Here is a 26,363-nt window from a genome sequence, read left to right as displayed (position 1 = left end):
AGATGGAGGGCACAACGAGAAGGGGACGACAGAAGACGAGATGGTTGGACAATGTTCTCGAAGCTACCAGTATGAATTTGACCAAACTGCGGGAGGAAGTGGAAGACAGGAGTGGCTGGCGTGCTCTGGTCCATGGGGTCACGAAGAGTCGGACATGACTAAACGACTAAACAACAACAAAACCCCACTGAATGGTATAGGACTGTTCTGTCAAACACCAAAAGAAACGCCAGGCTGTGTTTTGTTAAATACCGTATTTTTCGCCCTATAGGACGCACTTTTCCCCCTCCAAAAATGAAGGGGAAATCTGTGTGTGTCCTATGGGGCGAATGCAGGCTTTCGCTGAAGCTTGGAGAGCGAGAGGGGTCGGTGCGCACCGACCCCTCTCGCTCTCCAGGCTTCAGGAAGCTATCAGCAAGCCTGGGGAGCCCGCGGGAGTTCCCGCAGGGCTCCCTAGGCTGCGGATAGCAGCCTGCTGCACGGAGCGCAGGGCACACTGAAGCAGAGCGCCCCGCACTTTGGGCAGACATCGGGCAGCCCCACAAGCTCGGGGGAGAGCGGGGAGGCGCAGCGCCTCCTTCCCGCTGTTCCCCGACCTGATTTGGAGGCTGGCGCTGGGGAGAAGTGCGCTTCTCCCCAGCGCCAGCCCCACAAGCTCGGGGGACAGCGGGGAGGCGGAGTGCCGCCATCCCGCTGTTCCCCGACCTGGTTTTGGGGGGAAATAAAGGGGAAAATTTTTCCTTTATTTCCCCCCCCCAAAAAAAAAACTAGGTGTGTCCTATGGGCTGGTGCGTCCTATGGGCCGAAAAATACGGTATACATCTTCCCTGGCCCCCTTGTAAGTGTGCCTGGGGGTCAAGCTGGGGCCCATACCTGAACTGCTGTGGGTGGCTGATGCCTTGGCTGGGCTGGCCACGATAGAAATGTCAAAAGAATAATTGCAATTTCCACACTGCTGCTGACTTCCACACTGGTGATGTGCAAACAACATATCATATTACGTTGCATGTTGTGTTTTCTTCCCAGTCCTTTTGGAACTGGGTGCAGGTGTAGAGTTGATACTTGGAATGTAATTTCCAACGTGGCATTGCGTCCTAAATTTCCTTCCAGAATCATGATGCTTATCAGAGTTATCTTGTTACAAACAAAACTTACAAATGCGCTATCCAATGGTCAACCTAAATCAAAGGACTTTATGAGCTCAGTAATATAACCTGATTATATAATGAAGAGATCCAAATGTCTGTTATTGGTGAAAATAATAGCAACTATCACTGCCCAAGGCAAAGGCACATAGAAAAACTGCTTTACAGTGGTACCTCTGGTTACAAACTTAATTCGTTCTGGAGGTCTGTTCCTAACGTGAAACTGTTCTTAACCTGAGGTACCACTTTAGGTAACAGGGCCTCCCGCCGCCATCATGCCGCCGCTGCACGATTTCCGTTCTCATCCTGAGGTAAAGTTCTCAACCCAAGGTACTACTTCTGGGTTAGCAGAGTCTGTAACCCGAAGTGTTTGTAACCCAAGGTACCACTGTATACTATTGGTCCATGTAGTTCAATATTGATGGCTAGCCTAGTAGTAGAAGAAGAAGAGTTTGGACTTGATATCCTGCCTTTCACTCACCTTAAGGAGTCTCAAAGCGGCTAACATTCTCCTTTCCCTTCCTCCCCCACAACAAACACTCTGTGAGGTGAGTGGGGCTGAGAGACTTCAGAGAAGTGTGACTGACCCAAGGTCACCCAGCAGCTGCATGTGGAGGAGCGGGGATGCGAACCCGGTTCACCAGATTACGAGTCCACCGCTCTTAACCACTACACCACACTGGCTCTCAGTGGTGTAGTACTCCAGACGGCACTCTAGGCAGGAGTCTTTTGCTAGTCCTACCTTAATTGATTTAACCTGGGACATTTCACATGCAACGCATGTGTTCTATCACCGAGCCATGTCTGCTCCTGAAATTCAGATGACCTGAATTTCAGGGGGTAGAACTGTAAATCTGATCAAACACTGTACTTGGCACAAGTTTGTTTTTGAACTAAATTTACATCAATCGCTTTCCTATTTGGGATTTAATCTAAGAAAATATACGCATGCTGCTCTCCACACATTCTGTAATGAGGAAAATGAATAAGGAAGTGCTCTGCTCCTCCACTCAGGCAGGAGAGCAGCAAGCCAGGTCAAATATACTGCTCAACCTCACCTCCTCATCTCTCTCACCTACCCAAACACCCACCCACACTCCTCAGGTCTCCACCCATCACAGCTGCTACATGATTAACCAGAGGTAAACAAGGGGAAGTTAATATAAAATGACACTCATATGACCTGGCAAATGCGGCTGCCAATGGATAAATAAAAATAGATGGGCGGTGGGAGATTGGATGCGTACAAAGGGTTCGTTCGCAAAAATTTGTTATTTGCCATCATCACCTCTAGCCAGTCATTGTCTACCTCTTTCAATTTCAGGTCACGTGGGGGCCCTTATTTGGATCTTTGGACACAGCATTGTCCACTGGGCCCAGGTCCGTGCTATTGACTTCGGTCTTGGGTGCGTACCAGGAATGCATAAGGACGTAAGAGTTTCCTGGATCGCAAGGCGTGGAATGCAATGGGACGAGTTTTGCCAGCGGTGAAGCCCTGAGCCGCTTTGGTCGTGCAGCTGGGCGACAATGACCTGGCCTTTTGTAAAGGCGTGGACTTGATGTGGAGTATACTCAAGGACTTTGATGAGCTAGCTTCCTTAATCCCGGACATTATCTTCTTTGGTCGTCTCTGCTGGAGAGGTGCGTATGGCAGAACAGTTACCGCCCAGGTGCTATTAACAGGGCCAGGAAACTCTTGAATTGAGCGATGGCTCAGAGAGTGGTGGCACTGATGGGTTGGGTGATAGAGCACTCTACCATTACGTTCAGCGACGGGGCCCTATACCGTGAAGATGACCTATTTTGTGCTGATGGTGTACATCTTTCCAGTTGGGGAAACGATGTTTGGTTGGCCGATATTGCAGAAGGCATGAAATATTGGTTGCAGCTGTGAGGGTATTTGGTGGCGAGCATTGGGCTTGAGTGACGGTTAGGCATTGGTTGATCTTATGTTGGGGGAGGGGAGGTGTGGCCATCACTTGCCCCTCCAATATTAAGGGCATGCCGTTAAAGGAATCCAGGGGTGTGGATCTTGTTCGAAGTCCAGGGAGGGGCTAGGGCCATGCCACGACCCAATCAGGAACCCAGGGGGAGCTCGAGTTGGTTTGTATCGATGGGGCTCCCCCTATTGGTGGATGACCCTTACCGGACTCCCTGCGTGACAGGCAGGAGTCAGATATAGTCGGGTCAGTTCCAATGCCTAAGCCAATACCGCTCACATTCTGTAACCAAAAAAGTTGTGGCCTAAATTTGCCCAATAACTGGCCAAAATATTGGGAAATTTTGGAACAAGAGGGAGATAAACTGAAATTACAGAGTTATGAGAAATTGAAGTTTAAATTATAATTGGCTCCATTATTACCAAATAATGGAGGTTTACAAACAGGACAGGAAAATTGGCTTCTAGGTGGAGAAATCAAAATTAGAAAAGAATAAGGGAAAATTAGATAAAATCAAGGGGGAGGATTTGCTGAAACAAATTTGGAAATTGGGATGCAGAAAGGGGAGGTACGGGGAAGTCGGTGAAGTAAGGTTTAAGAAAAAAGGATTTGAAATTATACATGTTTGTTTATGTGTTTGTTTGTTTGTATTGTGCATTGTTTGTGTTTATATAAATTGTGAAAAACCAATAAAATTTTTATTAAAATAAATAAATAAATAAATAAATTTGCCCAATAACAATTAACCTAATATCTGTGTCCTTGTGTCTTATTCACCAACGGGGGGTGGCCTTGGGGTCTCGACACACAAGTGCAGTGGTTTATAATTCTTTACTCCTTTTTCCTCATGAGATCCCTCTGAGCTTGGCTTGGTTAGGCGGAGATATTGTGGTAACTCCGTGACCTCAATAGCTCAGTAGGACTTTGAACTTGGAGCTTCTACTTCCACACATCAATGTGCAGTGCTCCACACCAGAGTCCTGTTATTAATTGTTTATTTTTTTAAAAAAAACCAACAACCATACAAAACTACCTAACTTCAAAGAAGTATGGAAATGTTTAGACTGCAGTCCTAGAGTATCCTGCAAAGGTCTTTCTCTAATGCAAAAAGATTACTGTAGATCCCAGTTTTGTGACACCCACTGCCTTTTCCCCCAATAATTTTTTATATTCTTACTTTTGATGCTCCGGCTCATATTGGGTATTACCTTTGAAGACCTTACAGAAGAGACTCTCCTGAGCCTGTCTCTCAGTCACACAGGATAGATTCCTGTACATGTCTGCGCACTGGGGGGGGGGGAGTTAGTGTAAACAATGCTTGCCCATTAAACTTTAGCTTAGCATTAGGACGGCTGTCCAAAGATTACATTCAAAGATAACAGAAGTGTCACTATATTCTCCTGTGTAGTTCAGTCATGACCCTAATTAATATGTCTAAGTTAGACATGTATTTCTTCAAGTAATGGGTGGCTTTGTTTGGACAATTAGGCAGAGCTGACAAGGAAATTTTCCATCAAACCGGGTCATAAAAAGTACATTATTCAGCATTATTATGAGCAAAGCAGTATTTATTACCTGAACTTTACAATACACCATTATCAATCATTACCTGCCATTAAGGTATGTTAACACGAGATCAAAGGGACAGGGCCAAGTTAAACAAACAGAAAATACACAGAAAAAGCTTTCTCAAATGGTTCCTTTCAAGAGAAGCAAGCGCAGCTGAAGGTATTGTTTGATCTCGGCTCCTGTTAACCAAAACAGGAACCAATGAAGAGAGTTGCTGTCTTTGTTTTTGTTTTTTGTTCACTAAAGAAACCAAAAAAACCAAACCTCAAATGGCATTGCAATGTATTAAAAACTGTATTTGATTTCTTGAAATGCATTTAGGAAAAGAAACAGACAGAGCCTGCCCTATCATTAGGCAAAATGAAGCAACTGCTTCAGGCAGCAAATGCTAGAGAGGAATCGTTCTGAGCCCTGACCCTACCTGTTACTACTATTGAAGACCAGATTCAAAACTGGTCATCTTCTGTATATGGAATGTGGGGGACACCATCCTATCCTTCACTTCAGGCAACAAAATGTCTTGGGCCAGCGCTGAAACAGGGGGGAAACCTGCCAAAGTCAGGCTCAAATATTTTGCGTTTGATTGACAAGCACATTGAAAATGTTTGATTCCAATAAAATCCACAGCAGGGATGAGAACAGGGAATACCCTGCACCTTTCGGATCAATAATTGGTTAAAAAACAGGAAGCAGTGTGTAGGAGGTTGATTGGGTTCCATCCCTTCTTAAGGCGCAGGTACGTAGTTGGGGGTACTCCTGGATCCTTTGCTGTTGTTTGAGACTCTGGTGGCCTCAGCAGTGTGGAGGGCCTTCCATCATCTTCAGCAGGTGGCCCAGCTGTGCCCCTATCTGGACCGGGATAGCCTAACTTCTCTTGTCTATGTTCTGATAACCTCTAGGTTGGATTACTGCAATGTGTTGTGGGGGGGGCTGCCTCTGAAGATGGTTTGGAAAGTGTAAAGTGATGCACAGTGTCACACACACACACACACACACACACACACTCCTAACCTCACATATGGATTTATAGGGTCTGATTTGGCGGTGACTGACAGGAAAGAGATCTTGGAGTTGTGGTGGAGAGCTTGATGAAAATGTCGACCCAGTGTGCACCAGCTGTGAACAAGGTAAATTCAGTGCTAGGGATCATTAGGGAAAGAACTGGGAATAAACCTGCCAATATCATAATGCTGTTATACAAATCTATGGCGAGGCTGCTCTTAGAATACTGTGTTTTGTTCTGGTTGCTGCACCTCAAAGGGGGATATTGCAGAGTTGGAAAGGGCAACCAAAGTGATCAAGGGGCTGGAACAACTTCCCTATGAGGAAAAGCTACGGTGTCTAGGGTGAGTTGTGGAGGCTTGATAAAATTATGAATGGTGCAGAGCAAATGGATAGAAAGAAATGTTCCTCCATCTCTTATAATGCTAGAAACCTGGGGCCATCTAATGATGCTACGTTTGGGACTAGTCAGGACAGACAAAAGGAAGGACATCACACAGCACGTAAATTGAACTATGGAACTCGTGACCACAAGATCGAGTAAGGGCCACCAACTTGGATGGCTTTAGAAGGAGGTTAGACAAATTCATGGGGGTTTAGGCTATCAGTTGGACCATAAAGAAGGCTGATCGCAGGAGAATTGATGCTTTTGAATTATGGTGCTGGAGGAGACTCTTGAGAGTCCCATGGACTGCAAGAAGATCACACCTCTCCATTCTGAAGGAAATCAGCCCTGAGTGCTCACTGGAAGGACAGATCCTGAAGCTGAGGCTAAACAACGACTAAACAACAACAAGGCTATCAGTGGCTGCCAGCCATGGTGGTTGTGCACCACCACCAATATCAGAAGCCATGTGTTCTCACAGTTACTGGAGAACACAAGTGGGGGTGTTGCATTCATGTCTATGTAGTGGGTTTCCCATATGCATCTGGCCTGCCACTGTGAGAAGAGGATGCTTGAATAGATGGGCTTTAGGTCTGATCTTCCCATGGCCTTATATTCACCAGGTATAGGACCAGCACCAGGTCTGAGACCACATGAAAATCCCTGATAGGTTAGGCCAGTGTCTCATCTAGTCGAGCATCCTATTCTCGCAGTGGCCAACCAGGTGGTCATGGGAAGCCCACAAACAGAACCTGGGTGCAACTTGTCTCTCCTCACCTGCGATTCTCAACAACTAGTATAAAGGTAAAGGGACCCCTGACCATTAGGTCCAGTCGTGACCGACTCTGGGGTTGCGGTGTTCATCTCGCTTTATTGGCCGAGGGAGCCGGCGTACAGCTTCCGGGTCATGTGGCCAGCCTGACTAAGCTGCTTCTGGCGAACCAGAGCAGCGCACGGAAACGCCGTTTACCTTCCCGCCAGAGCGGTACCTATTTATCTACTTGCACTTTGACGTGCTTTCGAACTGCTAGGTTGGCAGGAGCAGGGACTGAGCAACGGGAGCTCACCCCGTTGCGGGGATTCGAACCACCGACCTTCTGATCAGCAAGTCCTAGGCTCTGTGGTTTAACCCACAGCGTCACCCACAGAGGCGCATTTAACACGAACTCAGTCCACATGGCTTCCCCAAAGAATGCTGCAGTTTGTAAAAAGTTATGGGAATCATTGCTCCACAAGGGGTAAACTGTAGTTCTCTGGGTTCTTTGGGGAAAGGTATCTGCTTTTGAAGTGTGTTAAATGTATTTTAAATGTATGATGTGGATGCAACCTCAGACTCCACTGAAAACATTATAGCACCTGGCCAGAAGGTAAGAAGCTAACGAGAACCCACCCCCTATCTCCTTTTACAAATCTATAACCTATCAAGCCCAGAAATGACCTAGAGAATCTGCCAGTTCCTCCTCAAACATTGTAAGCTACTCTGTTATTCTGGTTCAACCAGTTACTCTGATCTGGGTTGGGGCACGTATAAATGTTTCTAGGCTATGTTTACTGTCTCCAGTCCAGTTTTCCATTACAGTTGATGTGTTTGATATGCCCTTCTAAGGGGAAACTGGGAGAGGGGAGGTTTTACCTAGTTGTTTCTGTTTGCAATGGGACCAACATAACAACAGATGCACTTGTGTAAAAAAAGAGTCTGCCAGAAGGAGTGTAACTAGGGCAGTTTTCTTTTTTAAAAAAAGAAAAACACCCACAAGGCTACAATTACAAAATGCAAATTCCACTTGTATTAAAAGGTTATTCTCTCCAAATTCGCAAATGATCTTTAATAATCACAATATCTGTATTCTGTGAGTGATGAAATAGGCCAACTTTTGCATTCACTCTGTTTTCCAGATTACAGTGTGCATTGTTTAGAAGTGTATTTTGCAACACTCATTCATTCTCACTACACATAAGGCTCTGGAATAAAGTTGGGTTCACCCTGTAGCAACAGGAACACTCAGGACAGTGGTACCTTGGTACTCAAACAGCTTGGCTCCCGAACAAATTGGCTCCTGAACGCCACAAACCCAGAAGTAGGTGTTCCAGCTTGCAAATGTTTTTTAGAAGCTGAATGCCCAACGCGGCTTCCGCGGCTTCTGATTGAGTGCAGGAAGCTCCTGCAGCCAATCAGAAGCTGTGCCTTGGTTTTCGAATGGTTTCAGAAGTCGAACAGACTACCGAAATGGATTAAGTTCGAGTCTCAAGGTACCACTCTATAGCACATGGACCACCAAGTGCCCATTTTGGAGTAGGTTTTGCTATTTGATGCTCCAACACAGGCAAAGACTCAAGGCTCTGAGGTAAATTTGCTGTACTAAAATCCTGCAAATTGTTTTGATTTGTCTGAAGAATCAAGATAACTATCTTTTAAGGTTTCTTTTTTTCCAGACACTGAATATAAATGACAGGTTTTCGTCATGTTCGGCTGCTCTGGTCACTGGTCACATTTTATTCCTTCCCAGCATTTGAAATAGCCTGGGGAATATGTTTCACTACAGGACAAAGCATTTTCCTAGGTCTTTGGTCTCCTTATAGCTTATGATACCTTTCCATGGTCTGCCAATTTGGTGAGTTCCCTGCTAAGAAGAAATCTCTCCCCTCTAAACTAGATAGCATTCTAGAAACTAATTCAAGAAGAGAGAGTTAGTTGAGCAGTTTGGTGTGTTAGTCAGAGATGATGAGATTGTCTTGGAAATATACCATCTGTTCCTGAAGCATTACTAATACATATTGATTGTTAAAGGCATCTGGTCAACAGGAACATGAAAGAATTTTAATACACTGTATGTGCTTTGTAATTGTGTCCTTGGGAGTTATGCGATGAGTACAGAAAAGACCTCGACCATGAACAGAAAATGTGTGATAATATAGCAAAGCATAAGCAACAACAAGTCTATCTAAGCAAGAGATGAATATAATGATAAAAATGTCAACTTCATTTCCAATAACTCTTTTCAGGGACAGTGTGCAAGACTGTATTCTCTTTTCCATGGTGAGTTGAATTGTGGGCCTGTGGTGAGAGTCTGTTATGTATTTTAGGTATGCCAAATAAATGGTGATAGCGGATCTCAACATTCATTGGAGCCACCACCAATGCTCTCCTGGATCACAACACAAAAATAAATAGTAGGTCCACATTGAAATGCAAATTGAACCAAATTTCTCCCCATCCCTACTGGTATATATGAACCTAAGAGGCACGACCAAGAAGTCAATGCCAAATAAATTGATGGAACTTCTAAATCCACCACAACAGATCTAGAGGGTTGAAGGCTGCTCCTTCCTATAGAAGTACGGACCTAAAGACATTGAGTGGACTTCAAAATCACACTAATAATATCATGCATTCAGTGATGTTGTCGTTGGCATCCATCTGTCTTGAGAGACAACAGAGTGCACTTCCAGGGGTGAAGTCAAAAGGTGTAGTGACCTCTCTGGGGTGCAAGTCTGGGCACTGGATATGGAAGTCCTGGGCTGCCCAGATGACAAGACCCCCTTCTCAGTCTCATTGGAGTGGTCCAAAGGAAAGCAGAGTGTTGTGTTTGGCTTGGCTTCAGGAGTTGCCAGAAGAAGGCATATAAAACATCATCCAACCATCTTAGGAACTCCACTTCAGATCTGTATAGGGTTTAGCCTTTTCTTCTCCTGAAGGTGTCCTACAAGACAGTGGGTACACATTTTTCCTCAGGGTTTTCTCCCGAAGCCTTTCTGTCACGAATGAGTATGGCTGCAAGGCATCAGAGGTTTAGTATCAGAGTTTTCCTGCTCCTAGATGGGCTACATTTTCAGGTGGATGAGCCCTATCTGCCTCTCACTTCCTTATACAGCACATGCAGAAATCACCTTCTTGACCGCTGGACCCACTATTGGTCTCATCCGCTCAGTCTGCCAATGCCTGTCTTCGCATGCAGGGGAAGTACCTAACTCACTGAGGGTTAGAGACGCATCAGCTACCCTCACCTGGTTTAGCCAGTCATTTGAAGCTGTTTCCCAGGGTGTGGCCATTGTCGCATGCTGACAGCTTCTAGAAGCTGTTAACATTTTTCTTCATATTGATATTAGCAACTTCCAGTCTCTTTCCACTTGTATGAACTTTGCGATTATTCTTTACATCTGAACTATGCCTTCAGGTTGGGTCAAGGGGCAGGGGGAAAGGGAGTATGATTCGTTAGTAATCTGTTTCTTTTCAGTTAATAAAAATAATGTAAGAGATTGTATACTCTCTAACACTGCCTTATCCATAGCCAATCCAGTCTCTTGTATATGAGAGAGAATCTTACATCTTTCTCTTATAAATAACCAGTACAATGGAACCTTGGTTCTCGAACTTAATCCGTTGTGGTAGTCCATTCATCTCCCAAAACTGTTCAAAAATCAAGGCACGGCTTCCGATTGGCTACAGGAGCTTCCTGCACTCAACTGGAAGCTGTGGAAGCCACTTCAGTTGTTCGGCTTCCGATAAATGTTTGCAAACTGGAACACTTACTTCTGGGTTTGTGGCATTCGGGAGCCGATTTGTTCCAAGCCGTTCAGGAACCAAGGTGCCACAGTACTTTTTTCCTGGCTCTTGTGTCCAGTGGCACACCTACAGCCGACTTCTTTCGTAATCGTGGTGGGGAAAGTTTTGTGTGTTGCACCTTCCAGGACCTGCAAGACGGAACATTGTGTGTCCTTAATAAACCCCGTGGGACTATGTTGCATTCCATTTACACACAGCTTATATAATTGAAGCTATTTATCATAAACTCATTGGAGAGGAAATGCGATCGTTCTGTCAGCACGAGTATTTCTGCTTGCCAGATGGATGGAATAGTCTCTCCTTTCCTTCTCATGGGTGTTGTTCTGGGAGATTCTTCTGACCCTCCAGAGTGTATTTGGGGGAGACATGACAGGTGCACAGGGGAAAGATGTGGGGGGAGTCCTTTTGCGGTAGCAGGAGTCCTGGCACTGGCTTCCGCTAGCACGCCAGTTTACTTTGATGTGGCCTACTGGGTTGGAGTCAGTCTTGAACTTGGGTCTATTGAAATCAATGGGACAGGCTGATCTTGAGAGAAATCCCATTGATTTCAATCGGAGCTAAGTTGGTCTCCTATGGATTCAATCACCCGACAGCTGCCTCAGCCAACAGCTGCCTCACAGGGATCCGCAGTGGAAGACAAACACAGGGCTGCATGCAGAATCCCACTGTTGAGTACGGAAGGGTGTTCTCCAAATGAGGGCAAGTATGCTGAAAGAAAGACAAATCCCAATGAACTGAATGGCTCTAAATGCAAGGTACTGGCCTTAAGCGGCTTGTAAATTGCAGCTCTTCTAAGTTAAATAATTGTTGCCATTTCCCCCTATTTCCTTTTCTAAGTAGCTATTCCTTGACTGTCCTCAACCTGATCCACTGCCTTTGTTATATCTACATGATATTACCTTTACAGCTCATTTTTAATTGCGCGTCACTGCTAACCTCCTTGTAAAGAGACAGGGCTCAGCCATTTCTACTAATTATCCAAATCACCAGTCGCTGTTTGCATGTGTGTGGCCTCACCGAAAGCTTTTAACCACAAGCAATGTCACTAAATCAAAGCAAGTTGGAGTCATTTCCTTGGAGTGACTTACTATTAAATGCTGCTTGACATTCCTTTCAGGCCATTGGAGGCGTTGTTTTTAAAGATTACAATTACTTAAACGAGACAGCTAATTTTGTTGGATGAAAAATGCATAATAGATACCTAGTTTTATTTGTATGCCACTTCCACGGTTGAAACCATGCGCAAGGCGGCTTACAACATAAACAAAAGTAGTCTTAAGCACAAAGTATTTTAAAATGCAAAACCAAACAGAACAATTTCCACACAAATGTCAACCAAATCTAAAATAAAGATATAAAGAACCAATAGCAACAACAGCACAAACCCCCACAAACAAAAACAAAAAACCCTAAACAACATCCCAGCCTAAAGACTGCAAAAGACTACTGAAGATTGGAACAGGCGGACTGTGGTATTGGTGAAAACCCTGGCAAAAGTAATTGTTTCCTAAGAGGAGAGGAGGAAATTTTGTTCAAGAATCTCAGGACTCGGTGGAATTGTGCTGTGGGGGAGAGGGAAATCACAACTAATACACTGTCATCAACTGAGGGAAGTTGAAGGGCTGAATCAATCTTGCAGCTTTAATTGCTCGAAATGAGCAACGGAATTTACTGAGGAAAATTCGCTGGGCATCTGTAAATAGCAAGGCAAATGCCACCAGGCAAAGTGGACAAGATCTCTTTTACCAGATACAGTGGTACCCAGTGGCGTAGCGTGGGGGGTGCAGGGGGGGGCCAGCCGCACCGGGCGCAACATCTGGGGGTTAGGGTTAGGGGGCGCAAATCCACGGGTTAGGAGGCGCAAATCCACGGGTTAGGGGGCGCAAATTACTTGCCTTGCCCCGGGTGCTGACAACCCATGCTACGCCACTGGTGGTACCTCGGGTTAAAGTACTTAATTCGTTCTGGAGGTCCATTCTTAACCTGAAACTGTTCTTAACCTGAAGCACCACTTTAGCTAATGGGGCCTCCCGCTGCCGCCGCGCCGCTGGAGCACAATTTCTGTTCTTATCCTGAAGCAAAGTTCTTAACCTGAAGCACTATTTCTGGGTTAGCGAAGTGTGTAACCTGAAGCGTATGTAACCTGAAGTGTATGTAACCCGAGGTACCACTGTAATCAGGTGTCTGCCTAATCACAATTTTTACTGTGGGGGGGATTCAATGTCACAGTCTGATCATTCTGTCAGCGCAGATTTTTCTGCTTGCCAGATGGAATGATTCTCTCCTCCCTCCCCATGTGCTGTTCTGGGGGCTTTCCTCCCCCCCCCCCGATGGATTTGGTTGTTGTGAGGATAAAATAGGTGGGTGAGCTATGTGTACCCCCCCTTTCCAAGTTCCTTGGAGAAAGGGTAGGATGAAAATGTAATGGATAAATAAAAGCAGCTAGGCACCAAGTGAAAACTGGTCCAGGCATTTGACCAGTACGTATTGTGGTGCTTGAATGTTTTTTTATGGATTCTGACTGCTGGATTCTGGTTTCCTGCAGTGTGTTTTTGCTTATAATATTTTTAACCTGCCTTTCTACACAGGGTCTTTTGGGTAGGTAACTCACAACATTGCTTAAAACAGTAAGATAGCTTTTTTTCTTTTCTTTTTGCAAAAACAAGATTTTTAAATAAATTCCTAAGTAGAAAAATGCACACAGTTTTAGAATCCTGGCCCTCTTCCCCACCCCGCTTGTCTGGTTTTTTTGGTGTTTTTTTGGATTTTTTTGTTTAGTGAGCTGTGACCTTGCCCAGCTTCTGGCTATCCCACAATTCTGCAGGGATGTCTCAAGGCTTCCCTGATTTCCCCCTTTTAACACCATAGAGCAATGTTAATGGTGTTTGTCGGAGCATGCCGTTGTCTATGTGAACGTTTAAGTCTACTTAAAGATTAATTATTCTGAACCAAAAGGGGGGAAAGGACATATGCAAAAGTACAAGAAACAAGGGAAAGGCTTGTCTGTGTTGGTTTAACAATACGTTATAATTTATTGTTACAGTAAAAGGCCTTGAAACCCACTCCCCCCTTCTCTGGTATACAGTTGCAAGGAGGAGATTCGATGCTATCACTTCCATTTTTGATTAACCACTGTTCAGTGCTACATCCAAACCTAAACAGTGGTTAATCTTAACTAGTTTATTGAAAGAGGCCAGCTTCATAAACCAAGGTTTCAAGATGGCTTGTTTCAGTGAACCAGAGTTAGGGCTAACCACAGTTTATTGGCAGTAAGTTGTGATTAGTGAATGTTTCTATCGCCCCACACAGTTGCACCAGAAGAGGCTAATGACTGAAGCTCACCTATGGTCCATTTCTACAGTAACAAACCATAGTTTACCGTTATATCCACAGGCCACCATGGAGAGACAATGGAGAACAAATCAAAACAGCAGTGCGGCATCTCCTCCAGCATTTCACAGATGAAAATCAGGACACTCTTGTGTACTTGTTACAACCACTTCTCACAACACGGATCACTGCCTGAGGCCCCAACTTCCTCATTATGGGTATATCAGGGCTCTTGTCTGCTTGATGTACAATTTACGCTGCATTAATTTACTCTGCCATAGTCAGCCCTACACTAATTTAAAAAGGAAACAGGGTGTTTGTTCTTTTAGTTATAGAAATGTTTAGATCCAGAGTTCCTGTGAGAAGAACTTCGCTCGAAGAAGGCTGCCAGGGAGGAGCGGGCAGCCCACAAGCACAGGGGCAGCGAATAGCATGCTCCTCCAGGCCTGGATGATGTATGGAAGTGAGAGCTGGACCATAAAGAAGGCTGATTGCCAAAGAATTGATGCTTTTGAATTATGGTGCAGGAGGAAACTCTTGAGAGTCCCATGGACTGCAAGAAGATCAAACCTATCCATTCTGAAGGAAATCAGCCCTGAGTGCTCACTGGAAGGACAGATTCTGAAGCTGAGGCTCCAATACTTTGGCCACCTCATGAGAAGGGAAGACTCCCTGGAAAAGACCCTGTTGGGAAACATGGAGAGCACATGGAGAAGGGGACGACAGAGGACGAGATGGTTGGATAGTGTTCTCGAAGCTACCAGCATGAGTTTGACCAAACTGTGGGAGGCAGTGGAAGACAGGAGGGCCTGGCGTGCTCTGGTCCATGGGGTCACGAAGAGTCGGACACGACTAAACAACAACAACTGGACCTGGATCTGCAACTGCTCCCAACTGTCCCCCAGTATCAAATGCTCAGGAAAGGAGGGACACAGAGAAAAAGCGAGATTTGCAGTTCTCTTTTATTGATGCAATTACCAAGGCAAAACCAAGAAGCACCATTCAGAATCTAGCATTGCTCCAAGTGAAGCTCCACTCCCCCTTCTTCGTTACTTCCCTATTCACCAGACTCCTCCTGTCCCCAACAGCGACTGCTAAGGGCCAACTGGCTTTGAGCTTTCTGTTCTGCTATGCTCTACAAGCACCTGGTTTGGGGGGAGGGTACAGGTTCTGGGAGACTCCCCAGTGACAGCCAATCATTCAGCTGCTGCTCAGCCTCTGCATGTTCAACGGTAACTGATTCCTGCTCATCTCCCATTATTTCCCAACTCCTCCTCCTCCTCCTCCTCCTCCTTCTTTTTCTTCGGTATGACCTGTATCAAACCACTCCTGTAGTATCTGCCCCTTCCTCCTCTCTGGTAGGTTCCTGGGGAGGTGGCCTCCACCATTCCTCCTCATCTACCCAGTCCATGACACCCAGCCTGCTGCCTGAGGCGACTGCCTCTCTTTGCCTCATGGGAGGGCCAGCCCTGGTTCTGAGCACCATTTTGCATCAATGGGCATTTCACTATCCAAATAATGCATCCCAAATGCCAATAATAGAAAGATCAAAAGGAAGAAAAACTGATGGAGACCCTCACAATGAATTATGAATTGCTTAGTCATACCTTGCGTCTCGAACAGCTTAGTTGACAAACAAATCAGCTCCCGGACGCCGAAAACCCAGAAGTAAGTGTTCCGGTTTTCTCACGTTTTCCGAAAGCTGAATGTCCAATGTGGCTTCCCTGCAGCTAATCGGAAGCCACGCCTTGGTTTTCGAATGGTTTCGGGAGTCGAACGGACTTCCGTAAAGGCTTACTGTACTTTTCTGTGTATAACACACCCCCACGTATAAGATCTTTTTGCTCTGAATTCGCTGTTGCAAAATTCATGTTGGTGCCATTCTCAGCATAGAGATGATGGAACTGAATGTCCGTTCTGATTGTCCGTTCTGATTGTTGCTGAGCTTTTTAAAGGGGGGATTGCCCTCTCACTCACGGAACCAACACAGCCGATCGCATGCACACCAATGAAGCGACCAATCGTCTGATCTCTTGCCAACAGCAAACGCCAATCGCCCGCACAATTACCACAGCAGCCAATAGCCTGCAGAACTTGCCACAACAACCAATCACCCGCCAAAATGCCGCTGACAATCTCTGGCTCGTGGCAGCCACCAATTGCCCATCCAACCTCACCACTATCCATGTATAAGACAACCACAATTTTTAATCTTAATTTTTCAAGAAAAAAAACTAGCCTTATATGCAGAAAAATACGGTAAGTTCAAGAACCAAGGTACCACTGTACTATAATGCAAAAGTATGCACTGAATACGACAATCATGGTGACTGAACTTAGAACAAAAATATCCTGCGAACCACCCTGAGACCTGCGGCTATAGGGTGGTATGTTAATAATAATAATAATAATAATAATAATAATAATAATAATAATAATAATAATATACTGTAAACCTTAGTACTATATATCCATGGTAGAGAGTTACTATATAGGTTTCTCCTGCCCCCAGCAGCCCCCTTGTCTCAAATGGTGACAATGTGACAATCTCCCACCTTCCATTATGGGGAGTTTCCGCTGGATTGAAGATTCTTCCATGCACAGCCAGAGCCCCACTAAATATCCCATTTTCTATACATTCTATTTTGGGGGAATCAAAACCAAACCATCTTTGGATTGGTGCTACATACAGAGGAATTAGAAGATGCTGGTGAAGATGGTGGTGATCATAAAATGGAGGTCTTTACTGTTCATAAAGCTTGAAGTGTAAAAAATAAACAAATCTTTTTTAAAAAAAAATCTAATAAATTGTGTCCGAAAGAGGGAAATGTAAACAATTTTTTCTCCAGCAAATGCTGCAGCCCACAGTCGGCTGGAAGTCGCTTGAAGTTAATGGCAACACAGCTCTTGCTAATGAAACTTTTCATTCATTAAATTTTTAAGAGCCATAACTATAAAAATGGCATTAACCGTCTAGAATGTTCTTTTTCCTCTCTCACTCCTGCCTTGAAATGTTGCAAGGCCTCCCCTCACCCTGGGAACATTCATCATTATTTCTGAAAGTCTGTCATTTTTGTTTTGCTAAGTTAGTGACATTATGAGGACTGGCTGGCCTATGACTGTACACTCTCCAGTCCCCAGTTTGCATAGTCTGGTATTTGATTTTAGATTCTCAGGGCCTTGACTGGTTTGTTTGTTTTCCTTTCCCACATTACAAATGTGTTGCAGGAGACCGGACTCCATCCAAAAGGCACAGATACTCTTCCTATTGACTTCCCAAGTCACTGGAGCAAATCTATATTGGCCACAGAGGCGATCTCAGAGATTATTGGGGCATAATCAATAAGATATATACAAACCAGCTGAGGAAGGCCTAGCTTATTGTTAAATCAGTGCGCTATACGACTCATTCCTAAGTCTTCCATATACTTCTTCTGGGGTTTATGGTAAGCCTCAAACGGTCTGTGAGGCACAGCTTCCTCATTACTAAAATCAATGTGAAGGTTTTTAGGGTTTATCCCCCAAAACAAACAAACAAACATTCATGTAACAAAATTTATCAGCAACAATCAGAACGGACATTCAGTTCCATCACCACTATGCTGAGAATGGCACCAACATGAATTTTGCAATAGCGAATTCAGAGCAAAAAGATCTTTGGTATATGGCGTTTCCAAGTAAGCTGGCTAGGCAGGGCTTAATTTGATGTGGGGTTTCCTAGGCGAAAGGGGAGAGTGGAGCTGGTGTTCAAATAAAAAAAGTTTTTCTACAAACAAACAAACAAACAAACAAACAAACTAACTAGGTATGGTCAATCTCTTGGGGACATTGCTTAAGGGAGTGCTTTGGATCTCAGCCTTTGTTATATTCTACATGAAGAGGAATTTCATTTGGCTCATGCTTTCCTTTCCCAAATGATTAGATATTGCAAATATTTAGCAGTTCCTTACATATCACATCCCCCCCTTGGTTCAAAGATAACGGGCAGGATCCAATAAAAATGATACATAATGAGGTCCCATTAATTTATTTAAAGGCTTTAAACCAAGAATATGCTTTGAGCTAAGTACAGTAGTACCTCCGGTTACATAACCCTCTGGTTACGTAAACTTCAGGATGCGAAAGCAGCAAACCCGGAAATATTTTACTGGGTTTTGCCATGCGCACATGCGCAGAAGCGGTCCTCAGGTTGCAGAAACCTCAGGATTCGTCTGGACCTCCGGAATGGATCCAGTCCACAACCGGAGATACCACTGTATATCAACTTCTGAAGTCAAGTGAAACTTCCCCAGCTTTTTCCCAGTCCACTCCTAGCCCGTGTCCTAGGTCTAGTCAACATGATTCCTATTGCAGCTAAGCTCACGTGTTCCTAGATTCATAACTTCAGCACAGAGCACAAAGCTATTTCTCTGTAAGTGAATTCCTGGTCATTCAAGTCTAGACATTAATGAGCAGAGGATATGGTTGCTTTATTACAGCTTCATCCAAGCTGGAGCCAAAGAGATCATTCTGATCCAAAATATTAATATTTGGCTCTGACTTCTTCTGGCATAGGCTTCATTTAGCACACAAAAGAAAGTAACAGGGTTGCCAACCTTTGATTAATATATTTGTTATTATTTCTGTCTGGCGTTGCCGGCACATTAGTCCATTTCTGCGTGACCACAGACTCTGACTTAAGGGAAGATGTATTCTCAATTCTATATTTTCAGATTATCACACATTGCAAGTGACTCCCAACTAACTTGGAAGTGATCCTCAAAGATTCCTTGGCTCCGAAACAACTTAACACTGAATCAATAACAGAAGCATTCTGCCTCTAGGTTAGCTAGGCTTTCTTTGATGTTTTACAGTTCCACTGTATTCAGGTAAGCAAGCAGTCCATTTACATTTTAAATTACACTATACTTTCATAAATTTATAGTTACATAACTGTTGAAAAGCAGCAAAAGTACTGACCTAGACAAACACCAACAAGTTATTCTTGCCCGGGTTGGGGGGGGGATAAGGAATGTTTCTCAAAGCACACCCAGGTGGATGGGGGCTATAGTGGAATTTCCTCCTTGTAGAGAGCAATCCAACATGTCAACTCAGAAAGAAGTCCCATTGGGTCCAATGGGGCTTACTCCCAGGTAAGTGTGCATATATTTAGGTTGCCATTCTAGTCCCACCTTCCCAGGGATTAAGCTCTGCTAAATTCAATAGGGCTTATTTCTCAGAAGATACATATTGAGTTGTGCCGTCAGTCTGTCCTATGTTTGTGTCAAAAAAACAGCCAGTGTCCTTAAGAGGAATATGTGTGTTTTAAACTTTGTGTTCTCCTGTGTATGCAGGTAGAGACCACAATCCTCTCTACATCTACTCAGAAATACATCCCTTTGAGTTCAATGGGGTCTACTTACGAGAAGTGGTTAAGGGTTGCAGCCTAAGGAGAATTTTCAGATGATTTCCCAAGGTCATTATCCTGTTTGCATGAATAAACTCCTTAGATGAGCTGGGCATGGGGTTGGGGGTGAGAGAGAGGGGGGGGCAACAAGATGTTCATTTGTTATACAGTGGTGCCCCGCAAGACGACATTAATTCGTTCCGCAAGTTTTGTCGTCTAGCGAATTTTTCGTCTTGCGAATCACGAAATCCCATAGGAATGCAATGAAAATCAATTAATGCGTTCCTATGGTCAAAAAAAGTCCAAACAAAGCCAAATTTGGTACAACAACAGTTTATTAACTGCTCTTTAAAGTCACACATACTGTAAAGAGCAGTTCAAAAATTGAAGGGAAAATAAATTAACTTTATAAACAAAACATGTCTTTGTTTTTAGACAAAGGAAACAAAGTCGCGAGACGTTTTCGTCTTGCGAAACAAGCCCATAGGGAAATTCGTCTTGCGAGGCAAATCGAAAACGGAAAAACCTTTCGTCTAGCGAGTTTTTTGTCTTGCGAGGCATTCGTCTTGCGAGGTACCACTGTACGTGTGAATAGGCTTGAAGGGTGCCTCACAAAAATGTCCTCTGGTGGATTCCCTATGAAACTCTGCAATGCTAACCCCACCTGCCTATGAATTTACACTGCCCCCTCCCTGAAGAATTCAGGAAGAGTGGGGACAAAATGATAATTTGTTAATAATAATAATAATAATAATAATAATAATAATAATAATAATAATAGTTTATTTATTTATACCCCAGCCATCTGGCTGAGTTTCCCCAGCCACTCTGGGCGGCTTCCAACAGAATATTGAAGATGCAATAGTCCTTCAGATATTAAAAGCTTCCCCAAACAGGGCTGCCTTCAGGTGTCTTCTAAAAGTCTGGTAGTTGTTTTTTCCTTTGACATCTGGTGGGAGGGTGTTCCACAGGGCGGGCGCCACTACCGTGAAGGCCCTCTTCCTGGTTCCCTGTAACTTCGCTTTTCGCAGTGAGGGAACTGCCAGAAGGCTCTCGGCGCTGTCCCGGCTGAATGATGGGGGTGGAGGCGTTCCTTCAGGTATGCTGGACCGAGGCCATTTAGGGCTTTAAAGGACAACACCAACACTTTGAATTGTGCTTGAAAACGTACTGGGAGCCAATGTATTTCTTTCAGGACTGGTGTTATATGGTCTCGGCAGCCACTCCCAATCACCAGTCTAGCTGCCGCATTCTGGATTAGTTGTAGTTTCCGGGTCACCTTCAAAGGTAGCCAGCCCTATGTAGAGCGCATGGCAGTAGTCCAAGCAAGAGATAACTAGAGCATGCACCACTCTGGCAAGACAGTCTGCAGGCAGGTAGGATCTCAGCCTGAGTGCCAGATGGAGCTGGTAAACAGCTGCCCTGGACATAGAATTGACCTGCGCCTCCATGGACAGCTGTGAGTCCAAAATGACTCCCAGGCTGTGCACCTGGTCCTTCAGGGGCACAGTAACCCCATTCAGGACCAGGGAGTCCTCCACACCTGCCCGCTTCCTGTCCCCCCAAAACAGGACTTCTGTCTTGTCAGGATTCAACCTCAATCTGTTAGCCGCCATCCATCCTCCAACCACCTCCAGACACTCTGTCTATTGACTCTGTCTGCCATTGGCTTTGACTCCATCTACTGTTGGCCTCCCTGCCTTTCGCCCTACCACCTGGTTCAGTATTGTCTACACAGCAGTGTCTATGTTGCAGTTCTTCAGGGTTTCAGGCAGGGGGCAGCAGTACCCAGAGATGCCGCATATTAATCATGGGACCTTCTGTATGCAGACCAGAGGCTTTATGGCCCTTTCATATATGGGCATCAGTAGGCTTGGGTTCCCATGTTGTTGGGTGCTGATATTTGACCTGGAAACGAAACCTCCCAAATATCTCTTGGCTTTCTGACTGCAGCCCCAGGTTTTTACACACAGTGTGTCAGGAGAGAATCTTTTTTCCTGAGCTTTGGTATGAAGACAGCTTCACTGATGGGGGGGGATATTGCACGTGGCCACTGTCTAGCGAGAGCCCTCCTGATTGTGTTGTGCGCCAGTCCATTTTCCTGCCGAATACCATTGCTAATTGCAATCGCCAGTTGCAATTTGTCAGAGCCGGGCTTGTCTTGCTCTTTGTTTTACTTCCGCAGCATCCGTTTCGTTGGCACCGAAGATCAGTTCCCACGTGTAATATTTTTATGGCTTCTCATCTATTTATAATTGCTTCTTGAGAAGTAGAAAATTGTGTTTGTGCCCTACTTTTTCCAACCTACATTATCCCTCTGACTGAAGTAATAACCTGTCATGCTTAAACAATTAGTGTAATGCAAAGGACACAGGGGCCTACTGCATGCTGCTAATGGAACATCAAACGTGGCTTTAGAAAGCCTGATAAAAATATGCTTTATATGGCCAAGGCTAGACATCAGTAAACCATCCCTGGGCATACTCCTTGAAAGGATCTTACCAGAATTATTATTTTTTTCTTTCCCTGTTGTAGCTAAGCTTTTTATTCTCTGCTCTCACTAATTCAATGGATATTATACCAGTCTTGTAATTAATGTATCTCATTATTTTTAGCTGGGGAAATATATTCTACTCCTATGACTACTCTGACTACTGTAGTGGAACTTAGGAAGATTAGACAAGTCAGCTGAATCTGGCCAATGGCCTATCTGGTCCAGCATCCTTGTTCTCACAGTGGCCAACCAGATGTCTATGGAAAGCCTGCAAGCAAGTGTTGAGTGCAAGAGCGCTCTCTGCTTTGGAAGTTCCCAGCAACTGGTATTCAGAGGCATACCACCTCTGATAGTGGAGATATCTAGCAAGCTAGTAGCCGTTCATAGTTAATTAAGGTTGCTGATTCTACAATTTAATGCAATTTTAATAAGGAGCATCTCGACCCTCATCATTGTTCAGCCCAGACACTGAGGTCCAACTCTGAGGGCCTTCTGGCAGGTTCCTCACTGTGAGACATGAAGCTACAAGGAACCAAGCAGAGGGCCTTCTCAGTAGTGGCACTCGCCCTGTTGAATGCCCTCCCATCAGATGTCAAACTGATAAACAACTATTTGACTTTTAGAAGACATCTGATGGCCGCTCTATTCAAGGAAGTTTTTAATGGTTGCTGCTTGATTGTGTTTTGGGTATTTTTTTTGGGAACCACCCAGAGTGGCTGAGGCAGCCCAGTCAGATGGGTGGCATATAAATAATAAAATTATTATTATTGATGCTACTACTAGCAACCTACAGGTGGCCCTGTTTTACTATGCTATACTTCAAAAGTGGTTCAGTTTCAGTTTAAAAGGTCAAGAAGCAAAAGATGGGAGAAAAGCAGGGGCCTTGAAGTTACCTGTCAACATTTAGCACCTGGAAAACAGACTGAGCTGAGCTGAGCCGATACCCAGTCTTCTCTGCTATGGTGAGATGTACTGCATATCTATTTAAATTCTGGTAACACATTATAAATTTGCCTCTATACATTTAAAATTAGCACATGCCAATTTCATGTGTCCTCTTTTGTTATGTGTTTCCTCTTTCTTGGCAATGATCTAGGTTAGATTACTGCAAAGCATTATACACGGGGCTGCCTTTGAAGAAACTGCAGCTGGGGCAGAACTCAGCAGTCAGATAGATGACTAGGGCAAGACAGCCGGAACACCAATCTTGGCATGACTGCATTGGCTACCAATGAGTTTCCAGGCCTAATTCAAGGTGCTGATTTTTACCTATAAAGCCTTAGGCAGCTCTGGACCCCAATACCTCAAGGACTGCCTCTCCCCACATGAACCAATGCAGAGCTCATCATCTGAGGTCCATGTGCTCAGGTGTGAGGGTGATGACACGATAATGGGCCTTCACAGTGGTGGTCCCTGCTTATGAAATGCTCTCCCTGGGCATAATCAATTATTTGTTTTTAAGTGCCAGGCAAAAACATTTGTATTTACCCAGGCCTTTGAAGCTTAATTTGACATTGACTGCTTGTGAATGCTCACTAAAGCTATGGAGTCTACACTATAATAAAAAAACATAGACTGCATGCTGACTGGTAGTCAAGTCAATCTATATCCTGGATGACCATACTGGCTGGACGTGTACTCAGAGCTGATTTCTTGCTTCGGCTTGCTTCTTCTGTTCAAGGGGATAATCCATCCAGGACCAGAGGTGGGAAGGGACCAAAGCCAGGAGTAGACCCAGACTAGAGCAAAAAATAGGAAGAGCCACTTTTTCTTCTCTCTCTCTCCACCCCACTCCTCTCTCCACCCTCTTTCTCTCTCTTTCTGCCACATCTTCTTTCCTCCTCTCTCCCCCTGTCCAGGGGAAGGACAGCTAACTCTTGCCAGAAGACTCAACTGATTGTTTGCAGAAGACTTTTGTGTTCCTCAGGAATCACCCATCTAGGCACTGGCGAGATCCAGACCTGATTAGCTTCAGAAAGATAGTGGGTTACGTGTCTTCAGACCATACCTTTGGTTGCCCACCCCAGCCTAAACTTTCGCAAGAACCTGCCCAATATTTATGTTATTCTTCAGAGTGCCACCTGCAGCTTCTGAAAGGAGGTGGGCAGTGCCATGGAAAGGGCCTTTCTGGAAATGGTGCTTTGCCTTTGCAAAACCCCTCCCCTGTTCATTCTCCAGGTTCCCTATCCATTGATTTTCAAGATTGAGGAGACAGGTGATACTGCTTTTTTTCTTTTTTCTTTTACTTTGGCTTCAAGGCTGCTGCTGTAGTTCAGCATGGTGACTTGTTGACTGATTGCAGATAGGTAGCCGTGTTGGTCTGCCATAGTCAAAATAAAAAAAATCCTTCCAGTAGCACCTTAAAGACCAACTAAATTAGTTCTTGGTATGAGCTTTCGTGTGCATGCACACTTCTTCAGATACACTGAAACAGAAGTTGCCAGATCCTTCTATATAGTGAGAAGGTGTGGAGGGGTATTACTCAGAGGGGTGGTGGGAATGGGAGATTGGCAGATAGCTGAGAAGAGCCTGTTGACGACTCTTAACAACTGTAATAGGTCTTACAGGAAAAGGCAAGGGGTGAGAAGGTGAGAAATGGCTTAGTCATGTATAATGAGATAAGAATCTGAACAAAGACAGTAATACCCCTCCCCACCTTCTCACTATATAGAAGGATCTGGCAACTTCTGTTTCAGTGTATCTGAAGAAGTGTGCATGCACACGAAAGCTCATACCAAGAACTAACTTAGTTGGTCTTTAAGGTGCTACTGGAAGGAATTTTTTTATTTTGTTGACTGATGACATTTTATGACTGTGTGTGTTTATATTTGTTAGTCACCTTGGAAATTTCCAAGATTAAGAGTCAGGTTATGATTATTTTAATAGACAAATGTTGCAGCCAAGCAAATAAATTAATATATCATGGAGCCTTTCCTACACGTTACATCATAAAGAAGCTTATCAATTCAATCCTATGCATGTTTACCAAGACATGTCATAGTGTGTTCTTGACTGGACTTAACCATCCAGGGGTCCTTTACCTTTACCTATACCCCTGTAAAAGTGTTTAGGATTAAAGCCTGTATGGGGGTGCTGATGACAGAATCTTCATGGAAATGACTACATTGAAGGAAACCAATAATAAGGTAGTTTGGGCCAAGGAACAAGCCAACCATCGTGAACAACTAACCACCCAAACAACCCTCTAAGGATGGAGGAATCTGTCAATTTAAGCTTCACTATATTTCTCTCTTTTCCAATCTTACTTACAATTCTCTACATTTCCACATCAGTAAGTAATTTTTAAAAATGTCAGCATGAAAATTCATCAGCATTTGGGTTCAAATTTCTCCTAATATGCATGTTTTTATGCAATTTTGCCTAACGCACACATTGTTTTGCAAAACAGCTTTCTCTAACATTTTTGTATGTTAACATTAACATTTTTGTATTTTATTTTCACTAGTGCATATATTTTTAGGCACACTTAACCCCAGTTTCTGAGTTTTTGTGCACAGTTCTTGGCTTGAGAAGTGCATTGCAAAATTCGGAGAAGTGCGAATTCCAAAGGATGGCTGTGTTCCCGTTCTCGTATGGTTTCGTAAAGTGCAAATCAGTTAGGTTTGCCTTTAATGTGAGCTGAATGCTCTCTTTTCCCTGCAGCCCTCCCACTGGGAAATGATGGGTCAAATTCTTGTTGCTTTCAGTTGTGAGATCAAGGCTAGATGCTTCCCTAGCTGTCAAAAGAGATGCAGACCTGAGCTGTTATCAGAATAAGTATAATAAGAATATTCTCAAGTTCTGTGATCCGGATTTCAACACTAAAATGACTGTGTTTCTGAGGGTCTCCTCTTTAGATGCTCACGTCTGCCTCCCTCCACAGCCCACACACTGATTTCCCAGCCCAAGATACCAAAGTGGGTGAGAGCTTTGCAAATAGCATCAGTCGCTTAAGAGTCTGGGAAGTTGCTCGGACCCTGCTGCTCACAAGGGAATCCCAGGGAGCTTTCACAATTCTATCTTTCCTTGAACTGTTAATGTGAAGCCACCACAGTCAGCTTTTTGAACCCCTTAGAGCAAAATGTGACAGGCTAGCTTGAATTGGGGAAACATACATTGGGATATCCAAGCAGTCCCAGATTATGGGGGATTTTAAAGGCACCCTCTGCAAAGAAAGGATGTACAGTGGTACCTCAGGTTAAGTACTTAGTTTGTTCCGGAGGTCCTTTCTTAACCTGAATCTGTTCTTAACCTGAAGCACCACTTTAGTTAATGGGGCCTCCTGCTGCTGCCGCGCCGCCGGAGCCCGATTTCTGTTCCTATCCTGAAGCAAAGTTCTTAACCTGAAGCACTATTTCCAGGTTAGCGGAGTGTGTAACCTGAAGCGTAGGTAACCTGAAGCGTATGTAGCCCGAGGTACCACTGTAGACACTTTATTTTGGGGTGCTCCTGGAACACCATACCAGAAAAGAAAAGAAAAGAAAAGAAAAGAAAAGAAAAGAAAAGAAAAGGAAAAAAAAAGGCTGGGTTTTTATCAGCCAGATTCAA

The sequence above is a fragment of the Podarcis liolepis genome, assembly GCF_965112155.1.
Source record: "Podarcis liolepis genome assembly, chromosome: 1".
NCBI lineage: Eukaryota > Metazoa > Chordata > Lepidosauria > Squamata > Lacertidae > Podarcis > Podarcis liolepis.
Note: the sequence above shows the minus strand (reverse complement) of the source record.